Source organism: Triturus cristatus, chromosome 2_1, assembly GCF_964204655.1.
Source record: "Triturus cristatus chromosome 2_1, aTriCri1.1, whole genome shotgun sequence".
Classification (NCBI taxonomy): Eukaryota; Metazoa; Chordata; class Amphibia; order Caudata; family Salamandridae; genus Triturus; species Triturus cristatus.
The window spans coordinates 259,261,775-259,285,270 of record NC_140581.1 but is presented as its reverse complement, the minus strand read 5'-3'; the positions used below and the strand labels follow the sequence as shown (position 1 = coordinate 259,285,270).

The window sequence follows — 23,496 nt, the reverse complement described above, 5'->3', positions numbered from 1 at the left end:
ACCAGGCACAAGTAAGCCCTCCAAACCCTCTTTTTTTAATTTAGTGTGTGGAACCCCGACCCTGAGCTAAAGCATCAAGAAATCGTCAGGAAACCATTGCATTCCAAACACACTCCCGCCAGCCGGAGAGGACATTGCAGACCACCGGCCGGGTGAACAGCAGAGCAAGGAAAAGCAAGCTGCTTGCCGATGCCACTCCACTCACTGGTCCAGACAGGCTGCTGTCAACAGATCACCCAGTTTGGTTCAACATGGAGAGCCCTGCATGCCGATCAGTTGGCAGCCGAGGTGACACCTTCACCAGGGTAATCCAGACATACCCACCCAGGTCAGGGGAAGGCACCGCAGACCTCCGGCCAGGTGCAAGCAGAGAAAACCTAAGTGCCAGAGTGAGATTACTAGACCATTCCACTATGGCCCAATGAACACACATACCCCCAACACCCAACAGAGAAGGGAGTCAACTGGCCAAATGCTAACAGGCATGCCCCGTTCAAAGCCCAAAAAAGGAATACACATAACATAACAGGAAATGTCATGAAAACCTGCCAAATCACCTATACGTGACAAAACGAAGAAGAAATGTACCAAAACACGTGTTTCAAAACCGCATACCAAGATACGACGAAAAACTCAAGGAAAGAAACAGCCACAGAAAGGAATACTGTTGGAGGGAAAAATCTCTGTAAGAATAACAAAGGAGCAAATTGACAATACAATATGGTTTAATGCATTAATCAGCTGGGGAGATCAGCCAGGCTCAGCCGAGACTGGAATCTGATGTCCAACGAACAGTTCAAAAGCAGTGGCTTATATACTCTAAAATCACAATAGAAAAAAGTTACAAGCATAGGATTTACATCACAAATGAGTAGATTGAAATCCGCAGATACAACAATTTCCTGGAAACAAAGCACATATAGATATGGGCCACATGACCCACGCATCTCACATTGGCGGAACCTCCTCGGTGGTTTTTCTATTCTCAGACTTCAACCGGTATTAACAACATTTTACATACATCTGTTTCCCTGTGAAGCGAGTGATTATATTTTTGCCTAACGCTTTTTGGCTACGCTAATCTGACCTCTGGCCTGTGGTTTCATCCATCATGACTAGCATCATGTAAGTGTGACATGTGGTTTTCAACTGGAGCGACTTGTGAGCAGTGGCAAGGCTTGCACCTGGGCCGGTCCATCCTTTGTGTGTGCTTAATCTATGTGTGCATGCATTAGTAACATATTACAAAAGACATGATTGACACCTTTCAGCTCGTCTCTCTGGAAGATGGTCTTGTGGTTTGTGATTTTTGTAGTTCCAACATTTAAAACACTACTGGTTTCCCGAGTCTAGAGGAAGATATGATCTACGCTTCATTCAGTAGCTATTCTTTGTGAATGTAGGCCTTTTCCTGACCCTTGAACAAACTGTGTGACCTGATAAGTTCAGCTAAACTCATTGTCCTTTGTAACATGCTATTTTCTGACCTATTTCTCGTGCAGAGGCCTGGGCCTGCGTTTCTACTGAGGCCTAAAACTGCTTTCAATTTGAAACCTCTGCTTAGAAGTTGCAGGCCTTAACTCTGTGTGTTTGTACAAATTGTATCCTATTTTTCCCTATATCATTCGCCCCTTTAGTTGATTCTTCAACTACTTCTTCTCCAAATCTGCCATCCTCAAAGGGAATCTTCCTGTATATAACTCTCTGTTCTAAGACATCTGTGGTGCTTTTCCTCCCACGCTAGCTGTCATCTTTTTGCAACAGGCTAGTATCACCTGAAATACAAGGCACATCAAAAGCAATACAACAATTAGAGGCAACAAGGCCTTAAACAACCCCGACATCCAGGACGGCACCCAATCGAACCAGCCCTTGAACCACCCCCCTCTTCGAACATCTTCTTGTGGAGATCATGCAATGTCCGAATGGCCCTGGTCAATGTCCCATTGTCTGCATCATTGGCTGGCACATACGTGCAGCAAGCGGATCCAATCTTCTTGCACCCCCCCCCCTCCATGGCCGTCATTAAATCTAGAATGTATGTATGCTGCATCACCATTAATCTAAGGGCACGTAATTCTTCCTTTATGGCATTGAAGCCATCTTTCCGTGGCATTTATGGCCTTCATTAGCTCCCGTCTCGTGATCTGGAGACAGGGGGCTGTTGCTTTCGCCTGAATCAATGGCATGATGCTACCAAAGAATAGCTGAGCATCATTAAAAAGTCTGTGTTCTTTCGGAACATTTTCCCAGGTTGTGGTGCGAAAGTACTCAGCAGATCGTTTCTTCACGTGGTGATGCAGCAAAGTCATTGGACGGCTCATGGGATGGTCATGCAATGTATTAATGTCCTCTCCTGTTATCACCAGGGAGGGGGTGTGCAGTGTGACCAGGGAGCAGAGACCACTCCATTTCGGGAGTAGCTGTAGGTGGAGCGAGCCCCACACTGCCAAAAGTGGTCCATCAGGCTGGCAGTTCCCCCTGCATGTTGGCGTTGTCCACAGTGGTATTGCAGTCAAGGTTTCTTCCCACCTTTAGTGTCCCATTTCCTCTAAAACAAAGAGAAAACAGTGTTAATTGTATTGCTACTCTAGGGTGTGTGTTGGTTCCTGTCCAGGTATATCTCTGTATGTTTGCATCCCATATTTGCTGACATTGTCCTGCTACCTTATCACATTTTAAAGGGCTATTTGTTTTGTGCCATTCCACAATGATATAGCTCTACATATGAATGTGGCACCAGTGTGCCATTTATAATTGGCAAATACTGACCCTGTAACATTGAGCACTGGCCTAGCTGCGCAGTCGGGGGGCAGAGGTTTGGCTCAATAGTTACTACATTCGGACGATGGGTTAGACTTTTTTTTAAAAAAAATGCTGTAATATCCATTTTTCCCAAACTGCATAGTTTCTTTTCTGCCCTGTTTCCTTCATTCTTGATACTTCCTTCACTATATCTTCATTTTCTGTCAGTATTTGTAGGACTCCGGGGTGGTGTCAAATAAGGTTGTATTGACTCGAGACTTTGCCGGACTAACATGCATTGGTTGTAGCTGTGCTTTGATTCTACATAAAAAGAAGTGCAAAAGACAGTGTGTAACATTCGGGGGTACCTCCTTGGGGTGATGCAATCTATCTACCACAGTGGCATGGGGAATAAGGGAGCATAGATAACAACTGGTATTAGTTGTAGATTGGCCTACACTATGCATGTGCAGGTACCCACTATTTTCAAGCAGCGCATTGTGAAGAGGGTGATGATCAGTATCATTTTTAACACTTCTACGCATTCGCATGATATCTAATGTAGAGAAAAAATCGAAATAGACTAGGGCTATCATCAATATTAACGCACCGAGGAGGAAAAATCTAAGAAGAGTACATATCTTAAAATAAATGTCTGTTGAAGCGTAGGAGGGAGGCTTTACTCCAGTTGCTTCTCCTGTGCTCCCCCCTCTTTTACCTGCTTGGTGTCCGAAAGGATAGATGACAAGGTCGGCGCCATGGCTTATGTCCTTGAACTTTCACCGCAGTAGCTGTGCTGTGAGGTACTGGGAACGGGGCCGTTGAATTTGCTGTCCTTCCAGGTACAGGTAAAGTTCTTTGTGTACACTAGAGTTCCAACTGGCAAAGGTGGCCTTTGGTCATCTACTGGAAGTGCGTTGCCGCACCTATCTGCTACCTGGGTGACCTGTTTAGAGAAGAACTTTGCGGCTTTTGTTAGCTGTGCAAAATAGTCAGACATTTCAGTTTGAACAACTTGAGGTGCACCTTCAGTTTGCAACTTGTGTCTCGTTGGGGGCACAAATGTACTCATCAGTCTTCCAGTCAATATTTGGTGTGGGGTCAAGTGGTGATCTGACCCTTGGGTATTTCTGAGGGCAAATAATGCTAAAGGGAGACAGTACAACCGGTTCTTTTTCAAGGTGACTCACAGTTTACTCAATTTGTTCTTGAGGAGGCCATTGAGGAGCTCCACAATACCATTACTTTGAGGGTGATAAGCTGATGAGAGCATGTGTGTTATTCCTAGCAAGGTGGTAAGATGGGAAAAGATGTTATTCACAAAGTGTGTCCCATTGTCGGATTTGATACCTTCAGGAATTCCCCATCTCGAAATAACCTCATGGATCATAAAACTAGCAGCAGGCTTTGCATCACAGTGCACACAAGGGCCTGCTTCAATCCACCTTGAAAATGGACAGACTACAAGTATGAGATACCGGTAACGGTTGCATCTGTCACTCATATCAACATAATCAATGTGCAACTCCTTGAAGGGTCCTTGTGGTCAGGTATTGTAGAAGCTATTACCTTGAAGGTGGGATTTGGGGAATACTGCTGGCACACGGTGCATGTGTATAGGTACATTGTGATCATCTCATGGAACTTGGGAACATACCAATCCTGGCGTATCTGGAGGGACATGTTGTCTCTGGCAGTGTGTGATGGAAAATGTAGCTGGTTCAAGGCTATAAGTAGTAGTACTTGGGGCATGACAGGCTTCCCTGTAGATATCTGTCTGTATATTAAATCTGTTCCTGTCTGTGTGCATCCCCTACATTCCCACAACTGCTTTTCATGGTCTGGAGCATTTGCCTGTATCTCTCTTAGATGCAGGTGAGCTGTTTCTGTTTAGTGCCTAGAAGGGTCCAGGGGATCATAAGGTGCATCTGTGTCGCTAGCTGCTGTGTCAGTCATTAATAGAATTGTGGCAGGTATATTGTTTAGAGGGAGTTTGGCTGCTTCCTTGGCTGCTCAATCAGCCAAGGCATTTCAACGGGACACAAAGTCTTGAGAATTTGTGTGGGCTGTGCATTTTACTACAGCGATTGCATGTGGTAGAGCTAGAACTACAATCAGGTCTTTTAAAAGAGGGCGATGCATGACGGGGCTTCCATCGGATTTTAGGAATCCCCGTCTGCTCCACTGCATAATGCTGGAATGCACTGTTGTAGTGACATAGGCTGAATCAGAATACACTGTAACTGTTTTGCCTTCAACCTGTTTAAGGGCCGCCACCAGTGCTACTAGCTCGGCAGCTTGAGCAGAATAATGGGATGGCAAAGTTATCTGCTCTGTTATCTGCAAAGTATCTGAAGAATCATGCTGCATGGCTCTGAACACTGCTGCCCCTGTATGTCGTATTCCTGTGCCCTGATCTATCATGGAAGATCCAGCTACAAAATATACGACAATATCTGGAATGGGGTCTTCTCTTGCCTGGCTACACTCATCTGGAGTATATGTTGCACAGTCATGGGGGTCACTATCTGCACCTTCAATAGGGGGTGCAAAGAAAGTAGCAGGGTTGACTGTATGACACTTCACTACCTTGAGAGATGGTAGTGATAACATTATCTCATAGCCTTCTACTCTCTGTGTTGTTAGTGTCGTCTTAGCCTTCTGAATTATTGCAAACACTGCATGTTCTGCATACAGCGTCAGAGGCGAACCCATGCCAATTGGGTCGCTTTTCTCAACCACAAAGGCTGCTGTTGCCAAAGCTTGCACGCAGGGGTAATGGCCTTTCGTAACATGATCAAGTATGGAATTGGTTTGTGGGCTAATGGATACTTTTGGGTGAGGACAGCCGTCATCACCTGGCCATTGCAGTGGCAAAAAAGGAAAAACTCCTTAGTGTCCCTAACACTGGTGCATTTTTTATCTCTGTCTTTAGTTTGTGAAAGGTTTCCCGCATTTCAGCAGTCCATGTTATTCTGTCTTTCGGTGTCTTTGCCTGTTTGATGGCTGTGAGCAAAGGGGGTATCAGGGTGCTATAGTCAACCTATTGTCTGACATAGTTACATAGGCCCAAACATATTTGCATTCCCTTCACTGTCTCGGGCTCAGTCATCTGTGTAATTGATGCTGCTCTTCCATGTGTAACTCGGCGACCTGAGGCCTACTTTGTATCCTCATTGAGCGAGGGAGAAAAGCAGAGACACAGTGTCTTTTCTGAACTGTTCTTCTGTGGCACTACAAATTAGTAAGTCATCGACAAACTGCAGTATTGTGCTGTCACTTTGAAAATTGGCAAGGTCATTCTTGACTGCTCTATTGAAGACTCTAGGGGACTCACAGTACCCTTGAGGTAAACGAGAATGGAGGTACTGGGAGCTGCACAATGATGAGAATGCAGTCAATTAATGACTATCTGGGTGTAGTGGAATGCTAAAGAATGCATTTTTTAAGTCTATGACTGAGAAGTATTTAGCATCTTTGGGTATGTTAGTCAGAATAATGGAAGGGTCAGGTACCACAGGGAATTCTGGTATCACTATGTCGTTAAGGGGGAAATCGGGGTGTTGCAGGGGGATACACCCGGGTATATGACTCCCTGCTCTACCAATGCCTGTATAACTGGGGCGATGTCCTCCTCTGCTTCTTTGGATAGAGGGTATTGCTTCTTCTTCAAGGTTATTCTGAATGGGACTGCTGTGCGGACGAGGCCCACATCATGGGGGCCATTTGTCCACAAATCAGAGGGTACCTGTGCAAGGTCAGTGTCCTTCCTAGGACCATAAACAGTCTTTGGTATTGCAGACCTTGTTTCCAGCATAGTACGCAATGGAATACTGTCTTGAAAAACTAATACTGACCTTGTGGGGTCATCAGCAAACAACTGGTCATCTGATATATCTTTTACTTTTATATTGGGGTCATGAAAGATGACACAGGTCCACACCGTACAGGTGTAATCACTGGGCATGACCATCCCCCAAGTGGAAGAAATCTCCACAGCTTCCACCTCCGGTATGAGAGCTTTACCTGACACTTCAGAATTCAGCTTTTCTGACCAGGGGCTCTGGCAGCGGAACCAAAAGTTCCTTGGCAATTCAACTAGCTTTCCTGTTAGTTCTGGTGTTTCTGCTATGATAGTATACACTGCTCTAGTAAAGGCTGGATGTCTATAGGCCTAGCTCTGCTTCGGTCACCGTCTGGGTGGTGAGTGACCATTGCCATGATACGTTTGCGAGACATTCCTGGCGTTGAGCAGATCATTGTCGCATCCGCCTCAAAGTGGATGGAGATGTTTAATTTTACCGTAAGATCACGTCCTAACAAGTTTGCTGGGGCCGTGGGGGAGAATAAAAGTCTGCTGTTAACGTACCTCCCCCCTATCTCCATCTCCACAGGTTTGGTAAATGGAACCCTCATCACTTCCCCGGGGAACCCCTGTGTGTCCATTGATGAATTTGACAGCGGGAGTCCTCTCTCACGAATACAGGACCTAGTGGGCCCAGTGTCAATGAGAAAGCTGTATTCCCTGTCATTTATGGCTACTGTCACATTGGGTTCCTCGTCTAGCCTGTGAGTTATCGATAGTACTGGACACATGAGGCTACTCCGCGGGCACCTTCATTGAGCATATCCTCCCACATAATATTGCTGAAAGGGGTTTCCTCCTCTGACCGTTACCCTACCTTGTAAGGTCTGGTGTTGTACAGTAGGCTGAACTGCCTGTTGCGGCACATACTGCATTTTGGGTATGTGTTGTTGCACCTGTTGTGGCTGGAACTGTTGTTGAGGCTGCATTTGGGGCTGTGGACGATATGTCACTTGGGGGCTCATGGCAGGCTGTGCCACAGTGAGACCAGGTTGTACCATTTGTTGGCCATATATTGCCCCTGCCTGTTCGTTGTTCTTTTTGGTCCTACATTCTCTAATGAAATGTCTTGGCATCTTACAGTAGTGGCATGTTTGCCCGCCCCTAAATGTGTTTTGCCTATTTCCCCCAAACCCTCCTCGCCCTCCTTGCCCATTCCTGTTAATAAATCTACCAATTTTTTTACTAATTTTATTACATATGCATAGTTACCTAAAACCATTGCAATACAAATTCCAAGTAAAACAATAAAATCATGATAAGATATTAATTACACATTTGCAAAATTCATATATCATCAGAAGCTTAAAAACTGTCAAAATGCTATCAGATTAAAATTGCTTTGTTCCTCAAACAGATAGCCCTCAATATAAGTTGTGCATTCTGCCCTGCTTCATTACTCTGTCTGGGCAGTGCTATTAACCAAGAAAGGACATTATTAAAAGACCAGCCAAGCGCTTGTATGGAGGCTTCCCAGGTCGACCTTGTTAGGGGCAGTCTTGTATCCTAGTAAAAAGAGTGGACACAATATTCCCAATTATTTTGGCATCCAGCCACCTGCATGAGTTGATGGCCTAAAGGCTACGCCTTAGACTGGAAGAAGTTTAGGTGTGCGATGGCATTTTTTTCTCGGCTACATCTAGGAATCTCACTAGTCTACAGTTTTTGCTGGACCAAAGCATGCCAAAAGCTGCTTACCTCCTTGAGAGAATTCTCCTTTGGTTTAGGGGGACTCTTAACAGCTGTCTCTTTTCCTGTATCAACTCCTTGCAGGAGCATAATAAATGGCTAATATTGCCCTGGCCATTTTTGCACAGACTACAAGATGTAAGAGATGGCTCCCTCTTCCACGGTGGAATGTTCTGAGTGCACGGGAGCAAGCCAAGGCAAAGTTTTAAGAATTTAAGTTTCTGAGATTTTGGGTAGCCCAAATGAAAATATTTTTTGGGGGCTAAGACTTTATAATTGTTCAGCGTCATCCAGGCGTGCGATCTTGCTGAAAAGGCTGCTTTGTCCTCCACCAGCGCCAATTTGTTCAAGGATTTCATCCTGGATGGTGGGTCAGTGTTTTCCAAAGGGCCAAGAGTCCAGTACATGCTAGAGCCTCCTGAAGATAGCTTCTTGCAGGAGAATCCTCCCTCTGTTGGAGATCTTGCCATAGAAGCTGGTTTAGAGTTTTAGGGGCCGATATTCTGATCTTATTCCAGCAGTTGATGTATGCGCCGTATCTGGCCCATGATTGCTTCAATAGGCCAAATTCCAGCCTAATTTGCGCCGGGGATGTGTAGTTTGAAAGGCTAAACGTGGTTCTATATGCTTTTACTAAAGTTGTAGCCAGCAATTTAGCGTCTCTGCCTCTTAAGGCTTCACTATCATAAGTTATTGTGGGTAGAATTTTAGCCTGTGCTACATTGAGTAGGGGACTCAATGTTGGGCCCGATAATTTAAATGTTAAGCTTTTCATGGTTAGAGCTAGCACCAGCCCTTTCCTTTGAATCTGTTCTCGCTGTCGAGCAAATGATCCTTCTTTGGACACCTAGGTACTTATAGGCTCCCACTGAATCTATGCATGTACCGCCCAGATGCCAGCTTCTCACTTCCTTCCTTTTGTTGTTGATTGACATAGTTAAAATAATTGACAGCTTGTTTGCTTCAGAGTAATCCTGCATGCTGTTGAGAAGATGTTGCAAGCCAACTACTGTGTGGCTGAGAAAGATTACGTTGTCGGCGTAAAGGAGATTGGACAGAGTTGTGTCTCCCATCCAGGGCACGTGAGAATTGCTGGTGTTGAGTAACTGCGTTAGGTCTGCCATGAATAAATTAAATAAGATAGGTGCCAGCACGCAGCCCTGTTTGAGGCCCTTCGTTGTTTTTACTTTCCTTGTCAGATGCGTCCCTGTGCCTAGTTTAACCTCTACCCAGGTATCTGTATGTAGGAGCATTATCATTTTTAAAAGAGCATTTGGGATACCCCAGCTGGCTAGCTTTGCCCACAGTCTAGGTCTGTCCACATTATCGAAGGCGGCACTAAAATCGATAAAACCAAGGTGCAGCTGCATTTTCTTCGAGATTGCTGCGTCTATAAGCAGGGATAATGTCAAGATGTTCGTTGTTGTACCTGTTTTCTTACGGAAGCCTGTCTGATTTAGTGGAATTATATCATTAGTGTCCACCCAGGCTGTAAGCTCTTCCAACAACGTACCCGCAAAGTATTTGGCCTCATTGTCGATTAGAGCTACTAACCGATAGTTGCCAGGCGAAGCCTTGTCACCACGTTTGTGGATGGGAATGATCGTAGAGTCTTTCTATGAATCAGGGATGACACCCTGTTGTCTAACATCCAGGAACATAAGGTGAAGTATTCTTGCCCACTCTGCCGCCCTCTGTTTAAACAGAGAGCGTGGGATTCCTATCGGGCCCGGCGCCCCTTCCTTTCTTCCATTTGTGATCTGCTGCTTGATTAGAAGATGTGCAGCTTTGTCTGACGTTTCCTCCAGCAGTTGATTTAAGTTTAAGGACTTATGTGAGGCTCTATCGTTTATTTGATTAACCGCGTTGCGGTCAATTGGAACCATTTATACTTCTTTTAAGTCTTTAGATTTGCGCGCCTTGTGCTGCAGTTAGTCTTTTTGCTTGCTCGAATGGCAGAGTGCGCTTCATGTTTTTCCATGAAGTGCGGATGGAAATTGTGTCCTGCTTGTCTCATCCACTTAAGGGCTTGGGGGAGCTGTTGAGGGAGCTGTCAGCAGTTGTTTATTCTGATTTCTCTTTTCCGTGGCTTGTTCCTTTTAGAACTGTTGGTGTATGCGCTTGCTGAACATCCCCTGGCGGGGACGTTGCTGTTACTGAACTAGCTGAGCAGTCTGAAGCCTAGTCTATCAATGGCTGAGTTGGCTGGGTCCCTGGGTGACCCTCTAAAGGCTTTGTTGAGTGTGCAGCGGTCGCCAGGAGTCCGATGTTTTGGGCCGGACGACTTGTGGCCGGCATGGGTGCTGCTGCTGTTGTGCTGGGTAAGGTGGAGGATGCCCCCAGGACGCTTGAGGTTAAGTTGCTGTTAGAGGCTGAGTTGGTATGATCTGCTGTGGGAGATAAACTCGGCTCACTGACTTGAGTGTGTATTAAAGCTGTAGTTAACTGTAGCGAGTGAAGAGTTTGAACCGGTTGAAGGGGAGACTGAAGACCTTTAAGTGCCGCATTGCTTGAGTAGACAACAGCACCACTGTCCTTTAGGAAGTTGAATTTTTTATAGATTTTGGGCTGGGTTGGAGAGACCTTGGAGTTGGGGGAGACTCCCCTTCTTGGTGGTGCACTGTCCATTAAGTCGACCTCTGTTAAGTTGAGGGAAGTTTGGTTGAAAGATTGGGCTGTGGGTGGGCCAGATTTACGCTTCTTTCCCTTTCCCCCTGCTTGTCTTGGCTGAACGGCCCCCCGAACACGCCCTGATCTCATGTTTGAGGGTGACGGTGACAATGGATAGGCTCCCACAAGGGCCCTCTCAGGTGCCCTGTGGCTCGAAGACTGTTGGGTATTGACCAAAGGCTGGTGGCTAGTAATGGCTGGTGGTTGAATGGTATGGTGGTCTGCTGAAAGGAAAATGTCTTGGGGGTAACCCCACCGTTAACGACCTTTCTCCTGAGGCGCTTTAAACATTTACTTAGAGATTCTCCCCTAAGGCATCCTGTGGCCCACTGTGTTTTGTGCGTATCTGGGGGTTTCTCTAACTTCAATGCTTTCAATCCTTTCAAATTTTGCAATGGTGACAGTTTCTGCAATCAGCCCCAGAGCCTAAGAGCAAACCTGGGTAGCCGAGGTAGCCCTTTATGTCCTCTGATCTGAGTTGGCAGGGAAGACCTGGGAGAACCAGGGGGGGTGGTTCGGCACCTGCTCCTGTCCCATCCCCCCTGCCCAGACTCCTGTGAGGTGCCGGTGCCGGTGTTGCAGCTCCGTGAAATGGAGGTGTGTCTGTGGGGAGGCAAGCGGGGCACTTAAGGCAGATTCGCAGGCTGCACCTGGTCTGACCAGGCCGCCTCCGCGATTCCGCCGAGTCTCTCTCTCACTGTGGCCATCTGGAAAAAGGGCGGCCGCACGTGCGCTGCCAAAATAGTCAAATCGGGCCGCGAATCGGCCGTGTCGGGCCGAGCTAAGCAGGTGAGCTAGCGGGGTTGGTGGGCTGGCGGCCTGGCGGGCGTCGTAAGCAAAAAACGAAAGACAGCTGCATCTACCTTCGCTGCCCCCCACCCTCCTTTTGCTTTGGAGAGTGGCAGCGCCGAAGGATGAAAGCGCCGAATGACGAAGTGCCGTCGCTAGATGTCAAGGTGGGGGCCACCTCCTCCGCTGCTCCTCGCCTCACGCAGCTCGCCTCTCCTCGCCTGCTCTCTGCAGCTCTCTACTGCCCTCTGGTGCCCTCTGCTGGACAATAAAAAAAGTCCGCACAGCATTTACGATAATGCATTTTCCGTATGTCATGTTATTAAATCTGGGGGCGTAATGTTGGGGTTGCGAAGTTGCGAAGTGGTGTTTACAGGTGGCATGCCCTAAGACACTGCGGCCATCTGGGTAGTCGCAGTGGCAGTTCCTCCCTCTGTCCTCTTTGCTAGTTTCTGTTGTACTAATTTAACTGCTGCTTTCTCAATTTTAGCCTTCTCGCTCTTTTCCTTGTCCTGTCTCCTTTTACAATAATGTATTATGTGAGCCTGTATCTCAGTCCATGGTTTGGCTTCTGAGGCTACTATGTTGTCTAGTTTGTACTGCACTTCAGCTGGCAATCCCTTCTTCACTATGTTATAGAACAGTATTACATTTTGTCCAGTCACATCCCATCTCTCCCCTACCTCCTGTGTCCATTTCTCTTTAATTCTGCTGAGGAATTGTGCTGGGTCTTCATCTGGCTGCATTGTCTGTGCCATGAGAGATCCAATGTCTGGCCTGTCTGGGTACATTCGTCTTAGTTGTGTCCAAACAACTCCCCTTACTTTGTTGAAGTGTGCCCCATCACATTTTGAATTAGTCAGTGCCACGTCCTTTACTCCTGCTTTCATGAACAGTGTGTCTGTTTCATCTCCTATAAGGGAGGTTAATAAGGTTTTGATATCGCTGATTGCGAGGGGTATCCCTGCTGTGTGTTTTTCAAAAGCAGCTATCCACTTCCCTGCCTCTTCGGCAAGTGGTGGCAGCTGTTTTTTAAAGATTTTCTTTATCCATCTGGGGCCAAGGTATGTATTGGGGCGTCCCTGTACCTTTAAATATTAAGGGCAGTTGTGACAGGACTGTGTCCCTATGTCCAGCAGGGTGACGTGAGTCATATTGTCTGGCATATATTTGCCATATTCGCTGGCTGTCCTTCATATAAGGATAATCCCACTCAGGATCAACTATACCGTGAAGGATGCACGTCTTGTGGTTCAAAAGAACCATCTCGTGGCCATGGTGTCATTTGGGGTGCTAGTCCTTCTGTCCAACCTGCTAGATTGTCAGTAAAAGGAACAACATTGTACCAACTCTGTTCGTGTTGGGCCACTATTTCATTGGGTGTCAGATCACTGCCCGGGCGCACAGGGAGTAGGCGTGCTGTGTCTTTTCTCAATGTCATTCTTCCCGTCATGTTAAATGTCCCCTGCTTCTCATAAGGGCTTGCATGCGTTCCATCAAATCTCAATCTGTTTAACTCTCGCTGCCCCCTCTGTAAGGCCTGAGCAACCCTGTTGGTGTGTCCCCCCTCACAGGCATATTGTGACTGTTCTCTATCATGGTCGTTCACGATGGACATTCTATTATCATGCTCTGTGATAACATCTAATGCCCCATCTGATCCTATGTAAGATCTGTCTGACCTCATGTCTTCTTCACCTAAGAGGTTATGTGCACGGAGGAAGAGCTCCGAGCTTTGGTGTTCCATCATTTGTGACCTGCCTAGTGTCCTCTGATCCCACAAGGGCACCTTCTCTTTTTCCCAGGTTGTTCTTGTGTCCATCTGTCCATCTTTCCTTATCTTGAACCACTCTCCTCTTTCCACCTCCAGTGTGCTGCGGGAGGTGTTTTTGGTGTAAAGGCTAACTTTCCTGTCCTCCTCTCACTGTCGGGGCTTGAATTCCTTGCACTGCTGACTGTTTTCATAGTGACACCTCCTCTCTGTGTGTCCCTTGAATCGGATTTTTGGTGCTGACCTTGACTTTTATCTTTCTCAGTAGGCGCACTTTCATCGTCTAAATGTAGTGTAAAGGTAGCATGCATTGTCCTACATATTTATTGGTGTCTCCCCCGACATCTCTCGAGGTGTGCTAGCCATTCGTGGGCGTGGCGTTAGACGGACATATTCATTGTGTTTGGAAGATGATTCTGATGGTGGGCTACACTCAGGATCTGAATATCCTACAGCAGGCAGATGTGAGGAGGTGGGAAGTGTGTTTGATGTATTAGCCTGCATTGTATACATGCCCTGTACCTTTGCAATGTTTAAACTCGCTTGTGCCTCTCAGTACAAGGTGGAGGAGCTGAAGGAGGAGACTGGGGCCTTATCTCAGTCTCCTTTCAGTGTGTTTCACAAAATACCTTCCACTGATCTAAGATGGTTTTCCTTTTTTCTAATTTCTTCCTATTATATTTGCTTTGTAAGAGGGTGGCTATTTGATCTAATGTTATGCTGTCAAATGAGCCCTTTTCAGGCCATGCATGTTCAATTTTTGATGTTGCCTTATGCCACTCCTTACAATATTTCTCTATTTTGTCCTTGTTTTTCAGGGAATACCTTAACCATGTGTTCTAAAGGGGTCCCCATTATTTTTGGGCCGCACTTGGCCTCTGTTTAGTCTTATATTTGGGCTTAACTTGTCCCTGTTATAAGTGTTCACTCTTCCTAATGAAATTGCTTATTCTTAGTTCTATTATACTTTCCACCTGATGCCCTTATCTACCTCATGGGGTGTTATGGTAGATTTCCTTCTGGCTATTCTCCTTGCTACTCATATAGGTAATGAGTTAATTTCTTGGGGGTTTTCTGGGGGGGTGTCTCACTGTGTGGTGAACTACTGCAATAGGTTTTGTAGAATTCAAAACCAATTCCAATACCTTAAGTGTGGAAAGGTCCTGTTCAGAATAAGCTGCAAGAAAATTAAGGAAGTTCCTATCAAGTCTATCTGTTATTTCTTCTATGGTATGTGTACCTTGAAAATAGCTATTTAAGTCCTCATCTATACTATTTGATAGTTCTTCTAGGCTCCAATCTGGAGGATCTAAGGTTTGACTATAGGGATAATAATTGATAGCATCAGTATTTGTTGTGGGGTTCATGAGGTTACTGTACACTACTCTTAATAATTGTAATGTGGAGGACTGTGTCTTTGTGTTTACTTCTTTGGGACCGATCTTTTTAGTTATCTGACAGGAGTTTTACTGTCTCATCAATGTATGTTGTCAGGAGACCCAGTGGTAATGTATAGTCAATACCTAGGCGCTCACAAACCTGACATTAAAGGGTTATCAAATGGTATTGGGATTGCTGGCCAACCAGGGTCAGTACCGCTAGAAAGGGCCCCAGGGAGACCGTTATAAAAATGGATGATTAATTCAGGAATCGGTTGTGGTTGGCTACCTGTGCGCCCTTGAGACATTTGTCTAAATAAAAAAAAAATCCTTTTCCTGAAACTCTACAGTATTTCACACAATTCAGAAATCCTACGTATAAACAGCACAACTACAAAATGACATTAATGTGTGTCCTTACTTCTATTCACATCTGCATAGTCATATTAATGTACTCTAAAACTTCATAGTAGGGCAAAAAACTACTACTACTGCTGCAGCTGCAGCTGGTCACTTCTCCTTAACTCACAAGGAAGATATACTTCACTGCCTGTAACTACAAACTTTGACTTTCAAACTTAAAGTCTGAGATTACTTGAATTGTTCTGCTCTTACTTAGAATAAAGTTCCAATGAACATCAGGTTTTCACCTGTTTCTTTACCACAACGTCAGAATGTACGCTGGCTGTCCAGCTTCAAGTCCTACTCTTTCCTGACTGCTTCTGGCTCTTTTAGCCAGGTCCCCTAGTATCTTCCAAACTTACCACCGGAGCTCTAGTCATTGTTATTGTGTCAGTGCACAATCATGCATGCATTTCCCCACATATAAACATTAATAAAAATAATACCATAGGACACATCATACTGTCAACATGCTACCTGTAAGGTATAAGGGACAACATTTGCACTGTTCTCACCTTATAAGGATGCCAACTCCCAAGCTTCACCTGTCCCAGAGAAATATGAAGACTTTCTAACCGGCGTCTTCTTACCTTCTTTTAGTTGCGCAAAACCACTGCAATAAGGACAGGAGGTGCCTAGGGTGTGGCAGGAGGCAAGAAGAATTGGAAGTCCTGGCTCAGGCTCACCATGATGTTGGAGGGAAAAATCTTTGTAAGAATAACAAAGGAGCAGGTTGACAATACAATATGGTTTAATGCATTAATCAGCTGTGGAGATCAGCCAGGCTCAGCCGAGACTGGAATATGATGTCCAAAGAACAGTTCAAACGCAGTGGCTTATATACTCTAAAACCACAATAGAAAAAAGTTACAAGCATAGGATTTACGTCACAAATGAGTAGATTGAAATCAGCAGATACTACAATTTCCTGGAAACAAAGCACATATAGATATGGGCCACATGGCCCTCGCATCTCATATTGACAGAAACCTGCTCAGTGGTTCTTCTATTCTCAGACTTCAACTGTTAATAACAACATTTTACATACATCTGTTTCCCTGTGAAGCGAGCGATTATATTTTTGCCTAATGCTTTTTGGCTACGCTTATCTGACCTCCGGCCTGTGGTTTCTCCATCATGCCTAGCATCGTATAAGTGTGACATGTGGTTTTCAACTCAAGCGACTTGTGAGCAGTGGCAAGGCTTGCACCTGGGCCAGTCCATCCTGTGTGCGAGCTTAATCTATGTGCGCATGCATTAGTAACAGATTACAAAAGACATGATTGACACCTTTCAGCTCGTCTCTCTAGCAGATGGGCTTGTGGTTTGTGGTTTTTGTAGTTCCTACGTGTAAAACACTACTGGTTTCCCATGTCTAGAGGAATATATGATCTACACTTCATGCAGTAGCTTATCTTTGTGAATGCAGGCCATTTCCTGACCTTTCAACGAACTGTGTGACCTGATAAGTTCAGCTAAACTCATTGTCCTTTGTAAGATGATATTTTCTGACCTATTTCTCCTGCAGAGGCCTGGGCCTGCATTTCTACTGAGCCCTAAAACTGCTTTTAACTTGAAACTTATGCATAGAAGTTGCAGGCCTTAACTCTGTGTGTGTTTGTACAAAATGTATCCTATTTTTCCCTATATCAATACACATGACGTAACATGAAAGGCCAGTTAAACCAACAAACCAGAACCAACTGCTAATATATGGTTTCGAAATCATGGGCCAAACACCCCATAGGTAACACCCGAAGTCCAAAAAAGAAAAATGCTGAACTGGACCCCTGTCCTGAATGGACGAAGAAACCATAATCAAGCGCCTGCACTCTCAAGCTATAGCACATGGCTGCAGGCAGACCTCTATACATACACAGGTGTACATCACCCCGCATTCCTGGCAGGCAACGCGGAAGCACGGCAACACAGGTGTAGGCCAGATTAACACATATATAATGGATAATTGTACCCCCCCTTCACTTCCTCCACAAGTGCTCAGCAGTCAGTGTCTCCTCCACCTGCTGCACCACAAGCAGGAATAGAGAAGTGCCGCAGTGCAACAAGTGCACACCAGACTCACAAGAAAACTGCACCCGGCCCACATGCTCCGCTATGCGGCAGCTGAACCATGTGCAACCGGCGAGCCTTCGATGGCCAAATGCTGACCAGCTGAGTGCCTCGGCAACACAGGCACACAAACAACCCGGCCGGAGAAAGGGCCAGCAAACCTTTGGCCAGTGGAATCCAGCCCCGGCAACAGGCCACTCCCACCCCAATCGGAGGGAGGCACCACCGACCTCCAGCCGGGTGAACACATTAGTGCAGACATCCTACAGGACCCAGAAAACTCACTGCATCAATATTAGCCAGCAGTCCACCAGGTTCAATGCTGGTGAAAAGGAAGTGCTGTCACCGTCTTCAAATAAACAAACCTTCAGTGGAGCGAGCGCTCCGCACTCACCCTACTGTGTCTACAGACACAAAAGAATAGGAGGTGTGGTGTGGTGGGCGTGGGCGCTTTTGATATTGGTAAGGAATGTGTCTATAAGGCACAGGGGCCTCATTATGTAATGGAGATGAGCCAGAGGGACAAGGAGGTAATGCAATTACTGCTTCACAGGTACTGGAAGGCGATCTGTTAAGTACGTGAAATGCACAGGTCTGGTTAATTTCCCATTCACCAAAATTTTTGCTGAGGGATTTTTATAGATGGCTTTAATTGCTGTCAGACATGTTTCTCCCAGATCAAAACGTTGTATCACTTTAAACAAGAATGTCCAATTGACCTGGTCGAAGGCTTTGGCAGCATCAAAAGTCATTACTGCCAAAGAGGTCTTATATGTTTGGGCCATGTCTATAGCTCCGATAAGGTCTTGTACTAATTCACTGAGCTGCCTCCCTTTCATGAAGCCCTTTTGATCTGGGTGTATGATCGAACCCATCACTTTATCTAAACGTGTGGTGATAATCTGTGTATAGATCTTGTGGTCACAGTTTAGGAGAGAAATAGGCCTATATGACTCACAATTCGTGGGTTTTTGTTTGGTTTTAACAGAATTGTAATAGTCGCCTCTTCCCATGAGGCAGTGGGGGTATTACCCTTTAAAAAGCAAGAATTAAACAGTTGAAGAAGAATAGGTGTCAATTATTCTTTTAATAGGCTGTATATCTCATTTGGAATGGAATCCGGACCTGCTGCTTTACCCTTTTTTTAAAACCTAAAGCTTGAGTTATTTCTTCCACAACTATAGGGCATTTTATTTGTTCTTTTTCATTTTGTTGAACTAGACCCATACAGACAAGGCTGCCCTCTTTCTCCGTTACTCTTTAATATGTATATGGAACCACTGGCGTATAAGCTGAGAACTAGCCAGAATATTATTCCATTTAAATGTAACGGATGGGAGAAAAAAATTGGGTTATATGCGGACGATCTCATCATTTTTACTGGTGACTTAGAGACATCATACACAGGAATTTGGTCTGAAATAGAGAATTTTGGTAGGGTCTCAGGATATTTACCTAATCAACAAAAGACAGAATTAATGAAATGGAAAACAAATTTCGAAAGTATCTACACAAAAAAAGATATAAGGTATTTGGGGATACAGATAGCTCAAAATATTGATAAAATCACACAGATAAACTTTGAAAAAGTGACAAGAAAAGTAAGCTCTCAATTACAAACTTGGGGAGCATTGCCTCTTTCCTTTCTGGGTAAATCTAATCTATTAAAAATATCAATTCTTCCTAAATATACATTTCTATTTAATACCATTCCCTTAGAGTTCCCAAAAGCTTGGTTTAGGAAGGTACAAGGGCTTTTTTCAAGCTTCATATGGGGAAATAAAAGTCCAAGAATAGCCTTGAAAAAACTGAGGGAAAAAAAAGAATATGGAGGAATTGCAACCCCATATCTATATCTGTACTTGTGCGCTTTCCAGTTAAAAAATTCCCGGCAATTGATGATGGAAAGTTCTATGTTCTCGCCTCTCTACAAGGCGCTTACGTTTGATTTCTCCCAACAAGCTGGATGCTTCCTTCTAAAATTTGGTCATCCAAAATTTTTCAAAAAAGCTACATAGAAGATTTTGCTATCTGCAGTAAAGCTTTGGTCCCAGGTGAGCCACCTTTTAAAAATTCCTTATTATAATGATATTACACCAGTTTGGGATTCTCCAGGGACGCCCTTGTGTCTGGAGGATGCTCTTGCAACACCTTTGAGGAGATGTGGAATTAATACTTGGGGACAACTCCTATTTGAGGCGGAACTTATATCCTGGTCCCAAATATCTGTAATCTGTGAAGATCAGGTTTCGAAGTTTAAATACTATCAACTGTTAAGCTGGACAAAATCTTCTAGAAAAGAATTAGAACGAAACTCGAACTTGTCTCTAAAGATATCCTCTCGACAAACACAAGTAAAAGAAGTGGCAGAATGGTACTGGCTACTTGTCCAAAATGGGGAAGAGGAGCAGGTCTTATTCATGGAGACATGGAGGAAGGACCTACCGGATGAAGATCTCGAAAATATTGGGCAAGTATCTATGTCTTCTTTATGGTCCTGCATAAATGCTGCCCCCTTAAAAAAGAATCATCTCTTCACAGTCCATAAGGCCTACTGGACTCCCCAGAGAATATCGAAAATGGGAAACCGTGAAATCAAGTGTGGAGAAGATAGAGCAAATGAGGTCCACATGTTCGGGAGCTGCCTGGTAATACACGCTTTTTGGAACAATGTGGGTAAGACCATATCAGATATTATGGGATTGGATATAAAATTAACAACTATGTCGGTAATTTTTGGGCTATTCCCAAGGGAAGTTTTTGGAGGGGTATTAACAAAAAGTCATCAAGCTTTGTTCTTTACTCTGATTTTACTAGCTCGAAGGGAGCTTTGTATTAAATGGATTCTGTCTTGCCCCCCCACGGAAGAAGAATGGATTCATTCTATTCTGAGGGTATCTTCCTTAGATCAAGCTGGTAAAAGTACTAAAAAAACAAAATATTGGGAAATCTGGGATAAATCGGTGGAGACAGGAGTTAGCTATATATAAAGCCCTGTAAAAGTTGGTCTCTCTTCCCTTTTTTTTTCCCTACTATCTTTATTGTATTTTATTGTTTTTGTTTTTAGTTTTGATTTCTGGGTCCAATGATTAAAAATATGCCCCACAAAAAACCCCAGGATGGGATTGACTCTTTCCCCCTGAGGACGGAATTGTGGTCTATCAAACTCTCAAGATAAAGGTTGAGGCCCGTATGAGTATTTGAAGGTTCGGATCTGGAGATATAAGGCATCCTTTTCTCCCCTTGGGGCATGACCAGACCAGTAAAAACCTGCCTTTAAATTTCTTAAAAAATGGGTCAGAGAAACCTCTTCTTGAGTTGGAGCATATTGTGGTTAAATGAGGACTAAAAAAATTAAAAAAAAAAAAAAAGAAATGCACAGGTGATGTGCGCTGGCATTGTATTGTAACTATAGTTTCAATGAGTGTCTTCCCTGACTGTTTGTTGTGAGGCTCTAAAAGTGTTTTCATAGATTAGGATAAATTGTACATTACAATGACTGGCATCCAAAGAGAGGGCATGATATATGTTACACTTTATGGGATGTGTTATTGGATGTTATGTTATCTTCTGTTGTGTTATTGGTCATTATGTTGTGTTATTCTGCATTATGTTGTATTATTGAATATTATGCTGCATTTTACTTTGCAATGCTGTGTTATTTTATTTTCATCTCTTTATGCTACCTTCAGGCAGCTGCGCTTGAATCCCCTTTCCCCTATAATACGCAGACGTGAGTACAATGGTCATGTATGAGACAAACACATAAAATGTCAATGTTGTTGCTTATATGATGTGCAGCATATATTTAAAGTGTATGTAATACTTGTCTTCAAAGTAGCATTTGATTATTGTGTATGGAAGTGGTGTTTTGCACTGCCATGTTGTCACAACAGCGTGCAGCGTTGTTGAACACTGACATGGGAAACTGCAGTACACAGTGAGCACATCTCACACTGATGTGAGGTTGCAGCAGCTCACTTTAGACTGCCGGCGGGCATCCATAAAGAGAAAAAGGCCTGCATGCCATTAGAGGGAAAAAGGCTGCTTTATTAGGACAGGTTTGTCAACTAATTTCTTTAAACATTTACAATCAGTATAACAACCCCGCCTCACTAATACAAAGCAACGAATCTAGACCCCACCACCCTTTATCCACCCCAACAACCCCACAGAAACCACAATGAACTTCTCCATGTCATCCAAACACCAGGCACCAATCTTCTGTAACCAGCCCAAGCCTTGGACCTCTTTCCTACCTTTCTTTGCTAATTTCACCCTACTGCTTTCATCACTTTCTTCCAACCCCAATTAAGACAAATCGTTTCCTAACTTCACTCATCAGACCAAGGTGATCCCCAGGATGAAGGTCGACCTCAGTCCCACCCCTCGTTTTAATACACAAAAACCATCACCACTCCACCCCACCGCTCAGACAATCTCCTTCTGCCCTACTGTGGACCGGCCGGCCAACCTTGGGATGCCAACTTTACTACTAACATTTTCCACCTACTCCCCAGAGCATTTTCCTAAACTGTAAAACATTACTGATATTGTGATTCTGTACAGCTCCATGAGCCACCCCTCCCCCCACTCGTGACGATATGAAAGTTGCAAGTATAGTGAATCGAACCATCAAAGAGGATGTTGGGAGTGGGGAAATATGATTAGATCAATTCAGATAGAATAATAGAAGAATCAAAGGCCCTGATTATGAGTGTCCTGGAGGAGAGGAGGTATTTATCACACCTGATAAAATCTGACTCCCTGGAGTTCGTAATTTATCAGGTGCAATATATTGTACCTCTGCCTAGTCTAGTTTTTGGTTTAAAACATGTGGATTTTGGTGCTCACTGCACCAAAGTCAGCGAGTCGTGGTAAATACTGTACTCTTTTCCACTTTCAAATTCCAGAAGATTTGATCTGTGAAATGTAATGAAGTGTTTAGACTTTATCGCATCTGCTAGTCACCGGCTGTGGTTAGCTCTGCACTTCTCAGAATAACGACCTCTGCAGACATGTGTTTGCAGCTCTGCTGAGGCGTAGGTTCTGAAAAGGTGGGTTTCATTGTAGGGTGTACATTTATGGGGCTGTATGTGATGATCTTCTGAAAGTGGATTTCTATGCAGACCTACACCACCAATTAATGATATCAGAGATCTATCTTCATGCTGTGCAAACTATCCAGCAATGTTTGTATAATTAAATACTCTGCTTTATTCATTACTCTTGCAAATTGCTATAGTTAGAGCAAAAGATAGATCACACTGCTTTGAGTAAATTATTTTACTGAGTTGATTGTTTGGCTCGGTCTGAATGTGGGGTGTAGATATGCGTAAAGGGTGACCTGTGAAGGTCTGGGATGCTGAGTCTCCATCTAAGAACTGGAATTCCTGGTCGGATGAGGTATGCACCCAGGCCACGCAGGAATCACCACTCTAGTCAGGATAAGCTAAGCATACACAAAAAGATAGCCTGTGCTCACCCTCTGGTAGCTTTGCACAGAGCTTATCTAAAGAGGCAGTGTGTAAAGTATTTGTGCAACACAAACACACACACACACAATAACACAATGAATAGAACACAAAATTAAACCACACTGGTTTAAAAATATAGATTATATTTTTATGAATAAAATAAGTAGTAGAACCAGAGTTATGAATTTTTAAAGAATAAACCAAAAACAGTATTTAGAATTTAGTGGTGTTAAAAGGTTACCTGAGGTCATGCTAGACCAGGGTGAAGCCAAAGTTCAGGCCAACCATGATGGAGCGCAGGTCGGATACAGTTTCAAACAGGCTCTGCTGAAGTTTTACCTTTTCAAAGTAAACCAAGAGTCTCATTCGCTGGCGAGACATTCACCAGGAGCAAGTAGAATGTTGCTAACAATGATCCTGCGGGCGCGTATATTTGGCCTGGCGTCGCAGATGGAGCCTCATGGTCGCAGGTGCCGTTGCTTGCTTTCCAACAAGACGATGTTGCAGTGGCTCGCACTGATCCTTCGAGAGAGCGGCTTAGTTCTGGAGCGAATGGGCTCATTTGCGAAAGCAATGAGCCCAAAAGCTTGATTTCAAGGAACCAAAAAAAACACTTTTAAGGGCCCAGGACTGCAGAAG

The 23,496-nt window shown here is 44.5% G+C and overlaps 2 pseudogenes; both read right to left on the bottom strand.

Annotated features, from left to right (window-relative positions):
• Positions 1–1,709: 1,709 nt before the first annotated feature.
• Positions 1,710–4,428, bottom strand: LOC146864067 (syncytin-2-like; annotated as a pseudogene).
• Positions 4,429–7,362: 2,934 nt separating this feature from the next.
• LOC146864066 (uncharacterized) lies at positions 7,363–23,108 on the bottom strand (annotated as a pseudogene).
• Between the last annotated feature and the right edge of the window lie 388 nt (positions 23,109–23,496).